Genomic DNA, 13,241 nt, shown 5'->3' with positions numbered 1-13,241 from the left:
TGCCACTTCTTCTGGAACATTCTTCTATGACTCCTCAGGGAGAACTAGTTATTTTCTCTTGGGAATCTCAAGTACTTTATGAGTCTTATTCAGCTCTTATCACATTCTGAGGCAAATGATGAGCTCTTTGAGGGAACGGACCAGTTACGCTTCTCTTGGCGACCATTCAGTAACTGGCACATTTTAATTCAATCGGTAATTACTGAAAAAATTGGGCATTTCTCTCCCGTTATTTCTTGCATTGACTTGCACATTTTTTTCCCATTTTTTAAACTTTATTTATTTTGGTAGAGAGAGAGGGGCAGAGAGGAGGGGCAGAGAGAGAAGGAGAGAGAGAAACCCAAGCAGGCTCCACATTGTCAGCAGAGAGCCCGATGTAGGGCTTGAAGTCATGAACCATGAGATCATGACCTGACCTGAAATCAAGACTCGGGCACCCAACCAACGGAGGCACCGTGACACCCCTGGGTTTTAAATTTTTTAAAAACAGTCTTCATTTATATGTATTAAGTATATTATTACAATTGCTGGGATTTCAGATTAATAACTATTAACATGATTTCACAATACATCTAAAGCCTATGTTGGTTATATATTTTATTTTTATTAAATTTGTTTTAATGTTTATTTATTTTTGAGACAGAGAGAGACAGAGCATGAACAGGGAAGGGTCAGAGAGAGGGAGACACAGAATCTGAAACAGGCTCCAGGCTCTGAGCTGTCAGCACAGAGCCCGACGTGGGGCTCGAACTCATGGACCACGAGATCATGACCTGAGCCAAAGTCGGCCGCTTAACCGACTGAGCCACCCAGGCGCTCCTCAACTCTCAATACATTTTAGCTGTTGAACTGTTATCATATAGAAGTTTAATTGGACATTGACTTTACACCTTCAAGATTCCTGGTGCTAACTGTCATGCAATTATTTTCAACAAGATGCTAAATACTCTTGTGAATTCAACACAAAGTAAGAACTCACATTTCTACAGTAAGAACTCACATTTCTACAGTAAGAACTGTTTTCACCAAGTTGTGACTGTTGCACATTGCTGGTAAAGCAGTGGAGGCTCACCCAGTCTATCAGAGACTACAGAGGAAGCTCTTAGTTAGGGGCATGAGTCTGTGGCCCAAGCACTGGAAGTCATGGGTATGAGGCCTGGCTCTTCATTAGACATAAGGTCACGAACAAGTTATCTAAACTTTCGGATGGGCAATTTCTGCATCTACAAGATGGGATAATAACCCTTGTCATCGAAGCCCAAGGTCATGAAGCCAGGATGCATCTGAAGGAGGATGGGACCCAACCAAGAATCCCAACTTTCAATCCTGACAGTCCCGATGCCTCTCTAGTTCTTCCTTGTGGCACTGTTTTTAGTTTATCCATTTTGTTTATTCCATTGAGAACAGAACAGTTTACATACATATACTCTCCAAGGGGGCCAGAGGACGTCTGAAATTACAATAATGGTAGGCAAGCTTTTACGTAGGATGGTGCATTACTGAAAACAGAAAATCAGAAAACACATTGTAATCACTGGCACCATTTTAAACAAGATTGCTTTACATGGTTTTGTTTTCTTTCTTGTTAGATAATTTCACCAGCAGGTTTATAACAGAAGGAAGCAGGGGAAGTAGATTCTCTGGCTGGAAATTTGATAGCATTATGTTCAGTGATGAATAGAAGTATTTCTCTTATTTTGATCATGCCTTGCCCACAGCCTGAACTCGATAAACACTTGTTCAATCGAATTATTATCACAATAGCTTGTTGCCTTTTTTTTCACTAAGCAATAATAACTTTCATTTGTATAATGCTTTATAGCTTACAAAGCACATTCTTCATGTATTACCATTTTATCCTCACAGCAATTCCAAAAGGGAGATATTAATTTCTTCATTTTACAAAACAGGAAGCAGAAGCCCAGGTAAGTTAGATAATGTGCCCAAGGTCAAAATTACTCACAAGGTGTTGGCCTGTTAGGAAAACAATGACAATTTAGAAGAAAACTGGTCTTTCAAGGGAAGAAGTAGAGGAGAGCGGTTTAAGAGTAGGGGCTTTGTAGGACACCTGAATGGCTCAGTTGGTTAAGCGTGACTTCGGCTCAGCTCATAATCTCGCAGTTAGTGGGGGTTCATGGGTTTGAGCCCTGCATCTGCTTGGGATCCTCTGTCCCCTCTCTCTCTGCCCCTCACATGTTCCCTCTCAAAAATGAACAAACATTAAAAAAAAAAAAAGAGTAGAGGCTTTGAACACCAACTGTCTAGGTTCAAATCTTGCTTCTACTATGAACCAGCTCTGTGACCGGGCACATGTTATGTAAACATCCCATATTTCAGTCTCCTGTGGGAAACAAAATTAACAATAGTAGCTACCTTGGAGTGTGTTAGGATGACTTGGGTAAAGTGCTTGGCATTTACAACATACCCAATGTAAGGACTCAATAAATAGTAACTGCCGTTGTTATTATAATTACTCCTCCTATCCTGGGAAAAGTAGCTTATCAAGTCCCATCATCTCTTCAACCACCAAATATATAGCCAGTCTATCAGAAATTGTAGAGGGAACTATGAGTTAGAGCCATGAATCTATGACTCAAACACTGGAAGTCCTGAGCCTAAGTCCCATTCTTGATCAGATATGAGGTCATGAACAAGTTATCTAAACTTTCTGATGGTGAATTTCTGTAGCTATAAGGTGGGCTAATAACCCTAGTCACATCAGCCCGATAGTATTGCTGTACAGATTAAATCAAGTGAGATCTGCAGAGAAGGTACCATAAAGTCTATAAGGTATGATACAAACGGCTTCATGTATTTTTCATGTATTCCATCCACCCATTCATTCATAGACTTTTAGCAGCATCCTTGCCAAGTGCCAGCCACTGCACTAAAGAGTGGTGATTCAAAAGTGAGTTAGGATCGCAGGGGAGACAGACACGCACAATGATAAATGACTGACTATACTATGATATGAATTCAAGTCAGGTATTATTACAATGTGCCTATTACTGAAATAGATACCGTGGGGGCTACACGAGCACTTAAAAAATGTGAACACAGCCTACGATCCTTTTGGAGAGAAGACTAACATCCTCTCAACACCCACGGTTAGGAACTTTGCCAGGAAAGGCAGGTGAGGACTCCACTGTGCCTACCATCTTTCTTCCAGCATGAAAGAACTAGTAAATCCAAGAGGTCTTTTTAGAAACGGTTCCATCCATTCCCTGACACCATTTAACCCCTTGGCTCTTTTTCCCAGCAATGCAATGGTGGAGCCCACCGTCCAGGATTTGTTGTTTCTTTAAAAAGACACTTACTGATGACCCACTTATTGATAACCCGAGTTATTGTGCCTGGTAAACAAAGACACAAGGGCCACTTTGCTCAGGCCCTGCAGAGAGCTGCGGTTCGGCAGGACAGACAGACTCACACACTAATGATTCCAGAAGAAGGCGCTCATGGTTGAGATACAGGTAGGCAAAGGGCTCAACGTGAAAATGGACAAAGTCCACCTGGAGGCCAGAGAAGGGTTCCTAGAGGAGATGCCACTTCATCTTGGTCTTCAATGGTAAGATATAATTAGATGGGAGCAAAGGGGAGGGTGATAGAAAAAGGAGAAGCACCGACAGGGGCAGAGACTACTCTGGAAGAATTACCCATTTACCCCAGGAAACTGCTACATGTTCCTCTCAAATGTAAATACTTGGTCTCACAATATCATCCTATCAGGTCACCTGCCTTTCATGGTTTGTCTTATAAGGAGCTTTATAAACATAATAAATATTCAAAAGTATCTACGTGATACGTTTGATTTCAGAGCCCTCTTTTATTTTCCGCAACCAGAATACTTTGAGAAGGGGATAATGAGTGATCTGCTTTGATTCAATGTCTCCTTTGAAATAGTGCATGTACTTTATTTCTCCAATTGGATAAAGAAATCATTCCGAAACCTGACTATGGGAGGATGAAAATCTAAAATCTGAGCTAGATTTCTGGGTGGTCAAAAGTTCCTATCTCATTACAGAAGATGTTTGGTATAAATATTAACTTTCTTAAAGTGGTGATGGCAGTGATTTCATACAAAGGATGTTCATACTGGATTAAACATCAGACTCAAATTACCTGAGCGTTTGCATGTATGGACAATCAAATCCCATTTCATCCTGATAAAAAGAGCCATTCTGGATTTAGCAGACTAATGTGGTCTGCTGCCTCTTTACCCAAACTTATGACTATCTACAATATTACTATGGCCTAACTGCCTTGGCTAGAGGTAGGGAAGGAGGAAAATGGGATTTTATAATATCCTATACAATATATATTCTGCCCCAATAAATGACTATTTATTAAGTGCCTACTATGTGCGAACATGAGATAGATGCTCTTTTAATCCTACCTCTCTGTACTCAATCTTCCCAACCCCCCTGAGGAAACTCAAGCACAAAGGGATTAAATTGTCTTATTCGAGGTCAGGTAACTAGGACTTGGCAATGGCTGTCATGAGGAATAAATGAGATAAAACATATGTTAAATGCCTAGCATGGGAACTCACAGCTAAGCAATAATGGTGGCCACTGCTGTCATTAAGAAAATCGAACTCAGCTTACGTCCACCAAATGAATTACTTGGAAAATGTACTATGCCTGAAGGGGCCTCCTGATTGTTGGTTACAATAGGACACCATCCCAGTTGTCCATTCAACAGCTTTGCAGAGCAACTTGGCTCAGGCACATTCTTGGGTGGCTGGCAACATATGACAGAGAAGCAAGGACGCTGACCATTCTGAGCCATGTGAGCTGGAATCTTTCCCAACAAACCAGAGTACCAAAACCCTTCGGACACTGCTCATGTCTGCAAAGTGGCACACCCATTAAAACTCTACCTGCTAACAGATCATTATGAATGCATTCCAAGGCTAATTATGTGGAGGATTGTGGAAACTTCAAAACCAGGATTACCAGCCTCTATAACAGAGCCAATCTTATTGGGCACTTTTGTGAAGAAGGAATAGAAATTAAGTGATCCTTTTCTCTTTTTTTTTTCGGTCTATTGGACAGAGGACTGTATTAGATATTCTGTGACCACTTGCCTCTGTATGACAGGTAGAGTGACAAATGGAAATATAGATCCAAAGAGGTCAAGGTAAGTATTTTTAAAACCATGGTTTTCCTGAAACATTCAGATAACTGCAGATAAAGTGGGCAGCTTCATCTGCCTACTTTGAGTTCTGCAACTCTGAAGGAGGCTCAAGAGACCTGGGCTTGAATCCTAGTTCAATCATGAATTTGATAATGACTTTGTGCCAATATCCTCATAGGTAAACTTAGGCAGTAGACAAAATCAGAGGGTCCTGAAGCTCTACAGAACACAAATACTAAGAAACACTGCCAGGAGCCATAACATGAAAGAGTTCTTCACAAAAATAAAAAACAACACAAGAGCAAAAACAACAAAAAAAACCCCATAAATTGGGCTCATGCTTATATCCCTTTCTTGGAGAGTCACAATGCTAATGGTAGCATATTAGAGACTCTGAAATTCCTGTGGCAAACTGACCTATTATTGTCGCTCAAGTAATCATTTCCAAATTTAGTAGATTGTGACATGTAACACCTTGAAACATCTTCGGAAACTGGTAGAACACACTTTTAAAAATACTCAATGATCCTGAAGGTTCATCCTCAGAAGGAGGGTTCCCTTTTGCCATGTATGTTTATGGTAGAGACACATCTAGGAACATCTTTCTCAATTCCTCTCTCATCCAACACTTAAGACCTCATCATTGCTCATTGCTGGGTTTGGAAATGGGGTTTGTGGGGCTCACCATAGGAGAGGCTGCCCTCTCCTGCAGCCTTTCCTGCAGCCAATGAGGACTGTAGAAGTTTTCCTTAAAAGTCCTCAAAGCAAATGGAAATAAGACTTTCTGTGGAATGAGGAAGACATTTTCTGAAACTAGGATCTGAGATTCTGGACACTTCTTCCCAGGTTATGGAGACATCTGGCTTCCTATTTCTTTCACTGCTACAAAGACTAGTTTTTTGAGGCCCCCTCCCACTCCAAAATTACAGGATTCCATAGAGACAAGTTAAAGAAAGTGGTTTTTTTTTCTTTATCATAAAATCATCAGCGTATGGCTGATGCATTTGACAAACATGCTGGGTCTTATGAAATCCCTGTGACCAACACAGCCACCAGAAGCAAATACACCAGTTGTTTCCTCCTCCGTCTTTCCAAAGCAGCCACAATGCTGGCCGACCCTCATAAGAAGTAGGTGCTGGAGTTTCCTAGTTGGCACTTTATCACTAACTGAGGTCACACATTTCCCATCTGATTCAAAATAAAACACCTGCTCCAAAAGTTGTCCAACTGATGCTTTGGCCCATTGAGATGGCCGATTAGATGTCTGCCCATCAGATCTAATAAGGGGGCCGGCGACTGCAGGTTCAAATCACCAGGAAAGATGAACCAATGCCACACTAGTTTCCCCTAGCAATACATTTTCACAAGGTTACAGTATGCCCCTCCCATTCGACCAGTTCTGTTCTTGGCTTTCCCATGAGCTTTGTATCACCAGCCACCATCACCACATTTTAGCTATGTGCTTTCTAGGTGGTATTTTGGGGAATCTTCAAGACAACCTTATGAGACAGGCACTATTATTATCATTTTACAAGTAGGGAGACTGAGGAAGAAAGAGGCTAAGTAACTTACTCAAGGTCACAGGGATAGGAAGCAGAGCTGGGATTTAAGAACATGCCATCTCTCTTCAGTTTTCTCTCATAACTACCAGTTTCTATAAGCTTTATTTACCGTGTCATCCTCTCTAACATGTGACCACATCATCAAGGTCAAGTGCCAATGTCATATCCTTCAGAGAACACTTTTTCCGAGTTCTTAGTCCCCCCACCCCACCACCACCTTTTCCCTCTTTGCTACCCTCTCTCACTCACCTTCTATGCCCTGGGCTGTGTCATGCTGATGTTGGTGTCTATGGCTTCCATTAATTTTTTTTAAGTTTTTCTTCCAGGAAGTTAGCATACAATCTTAGGCTCGTTTCATTTTTTTTTTTAAGTTTTTATTTTAATTCCAGTTTGTGTATGGCCTCTGATCCAACGGTGAGCCTCCTCAAGTCAGGGATCAAATATTACTACAATGTCCAGCATAGCATTGTGCATGGCACAAGCCACCAAACAGAAACCTGTTCACAGATGAGTTCTCTGATGGCCTTACAAAGGTACTGGACCCTTTTCAACCTTCCCATAGCTGCCATACAAACATACCTGGTCCTGAAAGCCAAGATCCACAAGAAAAGAAATAGAAGTTACCAAGAGGAAAATGTTTACCATCCAATTATGGACATGACAGAGACTTAAAAGTTGAGTACTGATCGTACGAAGCAACCACACTTGTGCCCACGTGAAAGGTCTGAGCCACTACTTTTGAACTGGCCTAGGATATATATGGGCACAAGCCTCTTCCCTTTGAGAGACGTCTCTGGCTATGAATGGGCCAAAGCAAGGAGGAGGGAGGAGGGGGAAGAAGCCATTATGGCTTTAATGGTTAAATCCACAGATAGATGTTGTCAGACTGGCCTGGCTCCAGGAGCACCGAGAACCGCCAGCGCAAGCTGACCACGAGCACATGCTAAGTTGACGGGCAGTGTAACAAGACACAGATTGTGTAACTGAAGGTAAGTGCAAAGCCCTCATCAAGTGTATGTTCCCTGGGGTCCCAGCCTAAAAGCAGTAACTGATACAGCCACCACGCGGATGGATTTACATATACATACATGGAAGGTCTGCACATAGGTAAGTAGCAAGGTGCCGGGGTTTGGGTTTTGCTTGGCACGGAGCACTGGCTGCAGGTGGGTGGATCGTCTCGGGACACGGAAAGGAGACCTGGTCCTGACGAAGTGCAGCTTTCTTCCTAGAAACTGGAGGATGCAAGAGGCCTGATTTGAATTCTGAGTGCCTTTGCCTTTCTGGAAGTTTTTCAGTTGGGCTTTCTTCTTTAATGCCTTCAATTATCACAGTTCAAATGATTATATTCCCAGCACCTCCACCCAATAGCCGCAGAAGTTTGGCATTTCCTGTACCGACTAGAAAATGACCTGGCAGCGGGCTGAGCATAAGCCTGGCTCTTGAGCTTTTTTTCTGATGCAGCCTTTAATTTATTTTTTCGTCCCCTCTCTCTCTTTCTAACTGCTAGGGAAATAAGAGATTAGTGCAGATGGATGGAAATATTTTTTCTGTCTCAGCATTTGCTGTTGAACCCAAATACTAGGAAGGTTCTCATATGGTGTTTCCAGCAGCATGGAAATTCCCCAATCCATCCTAAACTGTAATCACCTGGTCCCGGAGGGAACACACAGCTCAAAGCTGGCCTTTTCTGAATATAGTCCCTGGACGTGGCCCTAAGAGTTCTATTTGACGCTGTAGCATTTCTCCCTCTTCCATTTTATCTTGGCCATTTCTGAGCTGTCCTCAGCACACTAGTACACTGCCTCAGATACCAGGACATGAACACTTGCCAACCTGAGCATGTCCACCTGCCCAAACACGGGTGTTGACATGCAATGATATTCACAGCTCCCGTAAGCCATTACTGAAACACTCACTAGAAAGGGTGATTTTAGTCTCGAAAGGCCCTAGACTGAAAGGGCCTATAGTCAAACCGGGAAAACGCAAGAGTTGCTCAGAAGAACTGGCAACAAGAGGCCAAGAAATGGCAGAAGGTAGGTGTGACAGGCATTCAAAGGGAATTAGACGGTTGCAGGAGATGGTGAAAACAATATGGAGACGATGCCATCCACAGGCATGAAGAACAGAGAGGGTCTTAAAAGGTGGGGAGAGTATTCCTTATACGAGTGAATGCCTCTCACACCTGCCACGCTTCCTACTGCCAGGACACCTATAAACAGTGACCAAACCATCTACCATCTCATTTACTCACACTTGTGAGGAAGATATAACGATCTCAGTTTACACTCAGAAGACACTGAAGCTTTCCGAGGGTAAATGGCTTGCCCCCAAGTTGAACAGCTAATAGGGGAGATCAGTTCTCATTCTGGTCTGGGCTTTTGTACCCTAAGGCACGAAGTCAGAAGCCTGAGTAAGTGTGTCTCATGTGGGTGGTGATGGTGTAGGAGCACCTCTGTTCATCACAATGCAAGCAGGGGACATGGGTCACAGGCACTGTCCACTATGCAGACATCTCACACAGGAACAGCGGTAATGCTGAGCGGAGGAAGTGGGCAGTGGGAGCAAATGGCTGAAAACTGCCAAGTTGGAAGAAATCTAAAGAGGTTTATGTTAATTTCCCTTAGACCTAGAGCAACGAACCACCTCTGGGTGGTGCTGGAAAGGAACTTGGCATCCTCTGGTTAGCAGCCTCCTGGCCAGGAGGTTGTACTCACTTGCGAGGTTTCCCTTCCATTCCTCTGCTCCCTGCTCAGCTCACTTCACCTGTGGTACCTCCCTCAGCTTCATGGGAAACCCTTTCTGAGCATCTTAAAAGAGTTCTACTGAATGCTACAGAACTCAGCAGGAATGGCCCAGTTAGCTCTGCGAGCACATCCCGAGAGGCTCAGTGGGCAGTTGTGGATTTCAGCCCTGGTTAGTATGAAGCAGCTCAGATACTTATGCATTCCAACGGCAGGGATGGGGATTCCTTGATGGGGCTCTCCCGCTAGGATATTCAAGGGGAGGTCACCAGTGGGTGGTTTAAAGTCAAAGATCTGTATCAAGTTATTCCTTACTCCTAACTTAAGGGAACAGGAGAAGAAAAGAAAGATAGATCTAGTACCTACTATCTTCCGGCAACGCCCTACCCTCATTTCCTATTTCCACTCATGTAAACCTTCTAAAGTCTCGTGAGATAGGAATTATCCCATTTAACATAGCCCATAAAGTCTGAGTAACTTGTTCACAGTCACACACATAGCAACTGGTACAGTCTGGTTTGAAACAGAAGTACCTCTGACTCCCACCCCTGCATGGCTTTCATGCTCTGCTAAAGTCTTTTTGGAGCTACATGGATTATTTTTGGTAACTAAGACATGAATACGCCCATCTGGATCGGTTGAGGTGTGGCCTCCAGCCAAGGAGGATACCCTTGAGCTAGCAGTGTAGGAAGCCTAACTGGAACTCACCCTAGGATTCAGGTTCCGCTGGCGGAGGGTGGGATGAGGAGGTTTTCCGATTGCAGGAGGCTCTGGGGAGCTTCCTGGGAGAGCCCCCAACCAGAGGAAATGAGCCTCAACAGTCACAGTATTAAGAACCAGGGTCAGGGTCAGAGGGAACACTCTTTCTGCACTTTTATTCAGTCCCTTTTCCTGTGGCCTCATACCTAGGTCCCAAAAGTAGAATAAAAGTGCTAGTAAAAACTCATGGGGCCCCGACAGCCTAAGGAAGGCAGTGCTGCCTTGTGGCCAGTTGAGGTAAGTGCAGCCAGCAGGACTTGGGGTGCAGTGTCCTGTTGGTGGAGAATACAGTGGCCTGAGTAGTTTGCCAGGCGAATGCCCTAAGGATCAGGAGAAAGTAGGGGAGAACCGCTGGTCTTCGTCTCCAGGCACTGTGGAGGTTGGTGGCCTGTGAGTGGCCGCTGGGAGGACTGGCTTCAGAAGCACACCTGAGTCACCTTCTTGGTGAAGCAGTTATCAGGGGGTGGTGGGCAGGGAGAGGTCCTACTTGAGATTCTTGGGAGCCTTAAGTTACACAAATTATACTGAATTATGCCACGTTATACCACAAAGGGGTGTTGCTCAGACCAATAATAAAGCATTTTTTCCTCCCTTTCTCCCTGGAGCCAATATTTACTGAGTGCCAACTATGAACCAAGCAGAGACCAGGTTCTAAGGATACAGAGAACATTATAGGATGATCCCTGTCACTGAGTGTTTTCCATCTTGGGGGAGACAGAGAAGTGATGAGCAAATGTAACACAAGAGTAAGTGGGGACAGGCCCCTTTACTCCTCCCAGCATGGATCCCTCTCAGAGGCTGGAGCAACTCCTCCTCCCTTTACTCAAGTCTTTCTGGAAAGCAGTGGGAAGGAGGTTCAAGAGACTAAGGGAACAGGAGCAAAGGCATTATGTGGTGATGGACAATGGACTTCCAACTAGCACTCAAGGCCATCCATCAGCCCCTTGCACAACAGTGTGTTAGAGCCCTCCATGAAGATAGCTCTCCAGGCTGACGGATCGATGCAGGCACCTCACCTACTACAGCAGTTTCTATGCCTCCTGAGCACCAGCACTGCATCGCCTCACACACAAGTGTTGATAGTGTCTGACTTCACCTCTTTGAGCTCATGCCCCAACCTTCCTCCCAATCGTCACTGAGCTTATCAACAATGGGACGGCAATGGGAAAGCATCAACCTTTCCTCAATTCTATTGCTTCTCTCACTGCCTAGTATGTGTCCTGATGTCCCCAGGGCCACTGGCGGTCAGGGCACAATACAAACACAGCATTGGTGAGGACTTCTGGCCTTCCTGGGCTTCATCTCTAAATCCCAGCCTGAAGGAAATGTCTAGGCTACATTATAAGGAACAAACAGAGTCTTACAATGGAAGAGCTTAACATATCTGAGCAAAAGAAGGGAGGAGCCCAACCTGAAGCCATTGTGCTTTGGTGAAAAACAAAACAATTCAATATCCTCCTTGGTGACATCAAGGGGAATGTGTTCTCTGGAGAGGGGCAGAAGCCTCTTTCACATTGATGAAGCTCTTAGGATGCAAAGAGACTTGCATCTTGATTTCTCAGTTTGCAGGAACCGTTTTGTTTTGTTTTGTTTTTTTCCACCAAGCACCGGTTTCCTCCCTGGAACACTCCTCTTTTTTGTTTTCCTCCCTGGAACACTAATTAAGCCATCCTTCCTTGCTACTCAAACAGTGTAACTGATTTCACCCTGTCCCTACCCAATCAAGCCAGTCCAGTCCCTGTCCACATTTTAGCATGTAATATATTTGCACTCATTTGTTAGGACAGATGTGACAATGTACTGCAGACTGGGTGGCTTCAATCACAGAAATGTCATGTCTCACATCTCTGGAGGCTAGATGCCTGACATGAAGGAGTCTGCAAAGTTGAGGACCGTGAAGTAAGGACCTGTTATAGGCCTCTCTCCTTGGCCTAGAGATGGCCATCTTCTCCCTGTGTACTCAATTTATCTTCCCTCTATATGTTATCTTATCCAATTTTTGTCTTCTTATAAGGACACTAGTCATGTTGGATTAAGAGCGTATTTTAATCACCTCATTTTAACTTCATTACCTCTTGAAAGAGCCTGTCTGCAGATAAGGTCTCACTCAGAGGTGCTGGGGATGAGGAATTCAACACACGGATTTTTGAGAGTATACAATTAGTCCTTCACAATATTCTACAGAGATGGCTTTCTGGAAGATGAGTCTTACCTCCCAGCTAGTTTGCAAGTTCTACCAATGCTGTTCATTTCTATTTTCACCAAATTTAATGGTTGGTTAACACATACACATGGTAAGTTCCATGAAAGAAGAGATTGTGTCTGTCTTACCAACCACTGTTTACTCTTAGAATAGTATCTGGCACAGGTAGAAATGTATTAAATAACTAGCTGAGTGAATAAATGAGCAGAAAGTTACACATTGGGATTATTTCCCTCTGACCTTCCAGAGACCTGCCATGCCTTTAGAGAACAATCTGATCTTGGCTTTGACTCTAAGAGGGAATGCTTCTATATTTTCAGTAAACCTGATATGTTCTAAATATGTTGCATCAGCCATTGAAGTAAACACCCGCTAGCAATCCATCAGGCAGTCAAAAATACTCTTTGCGTGTGATTGAACAGAATTCTGATTATACAGGTTCAGCTGAGGAAGTCAGTCCAGACCAGCACCAATTTTCACGGGTCAAACCCAGTGTGAGCACTTACTTGGGACTGAGATTTGTCCTCTCTTGAGTGCAAGGATGTTTCTTCAGGGCCATGCATCCCATGCCATACCTTTAGAATATTCTACTCACTCTTCTGTCATCTCAGCAGAACAGTCTTGGACGAGTCCTAAAGCAATGCAGTTCACAAAACAATTTTCCTGGGGTCCAATCTGGGCCACCTACCTATCTTCTACAGGGCGTAGATATGGATTCTAATCAGTATTTTTTTCAAAGAGTGTGACATAATTATCGATACGCATATGCATATGTATTTATGCACGGACAGATGTAGGTGGATTTATATGTATGTGTTTGTCAATGAATGTCTTAAA

The 13,241-nt window shown here is 43.6% G+C and overlaps 1 protein-coding gene and 1 long non-coding RNA gene across 2 annotated transcripts in view; both read right to left on the bottom strand.

The window, feature by feature from the left end:
• RORA (RAR related orphan receptor A) overlaps window positions 1-13,241 on the bottom strand; it is a 719,056-nt gene that overhangs the window by 450,765 nt on the left and 255,050 nt on the right. The window lies entirely within an intron of this gene.
• On the bottom strand, window positions 7,015-9,065 carry LOC122468563. The gene is made up of 3 exons (XR_006293276.1): window positions 8,953-9,065; window positions 7,790-7,933; window positions 7,015-7,286 (listed from the first exon to the last, which is right to left on the bottom strand). It is a non-coding gene; the product is annotated as an uncharacterized LOC122468563 (long non-coding RNA).

Source organism: Prionailurus bengalensis, chromosome B3 (genome assembly GCF_016509475.1).
Source record: "Prionailurus bengalensis isolate Pbe53 chromosome B3, Fcat_Pben_1.1_paternal_pri, whole genome shotgun sequence".
Taxonomy (NCBI): Eukaryota; Metazoa; Chordata; class Mammalia; order Carnivora; family Felidae; genus Prionailurus; species Prionailurus bengalensis.
Note: the sequence above shows the minus strand (reverse complement) of the source record. Positions and strands in the feature narration are given on the sequence as shown.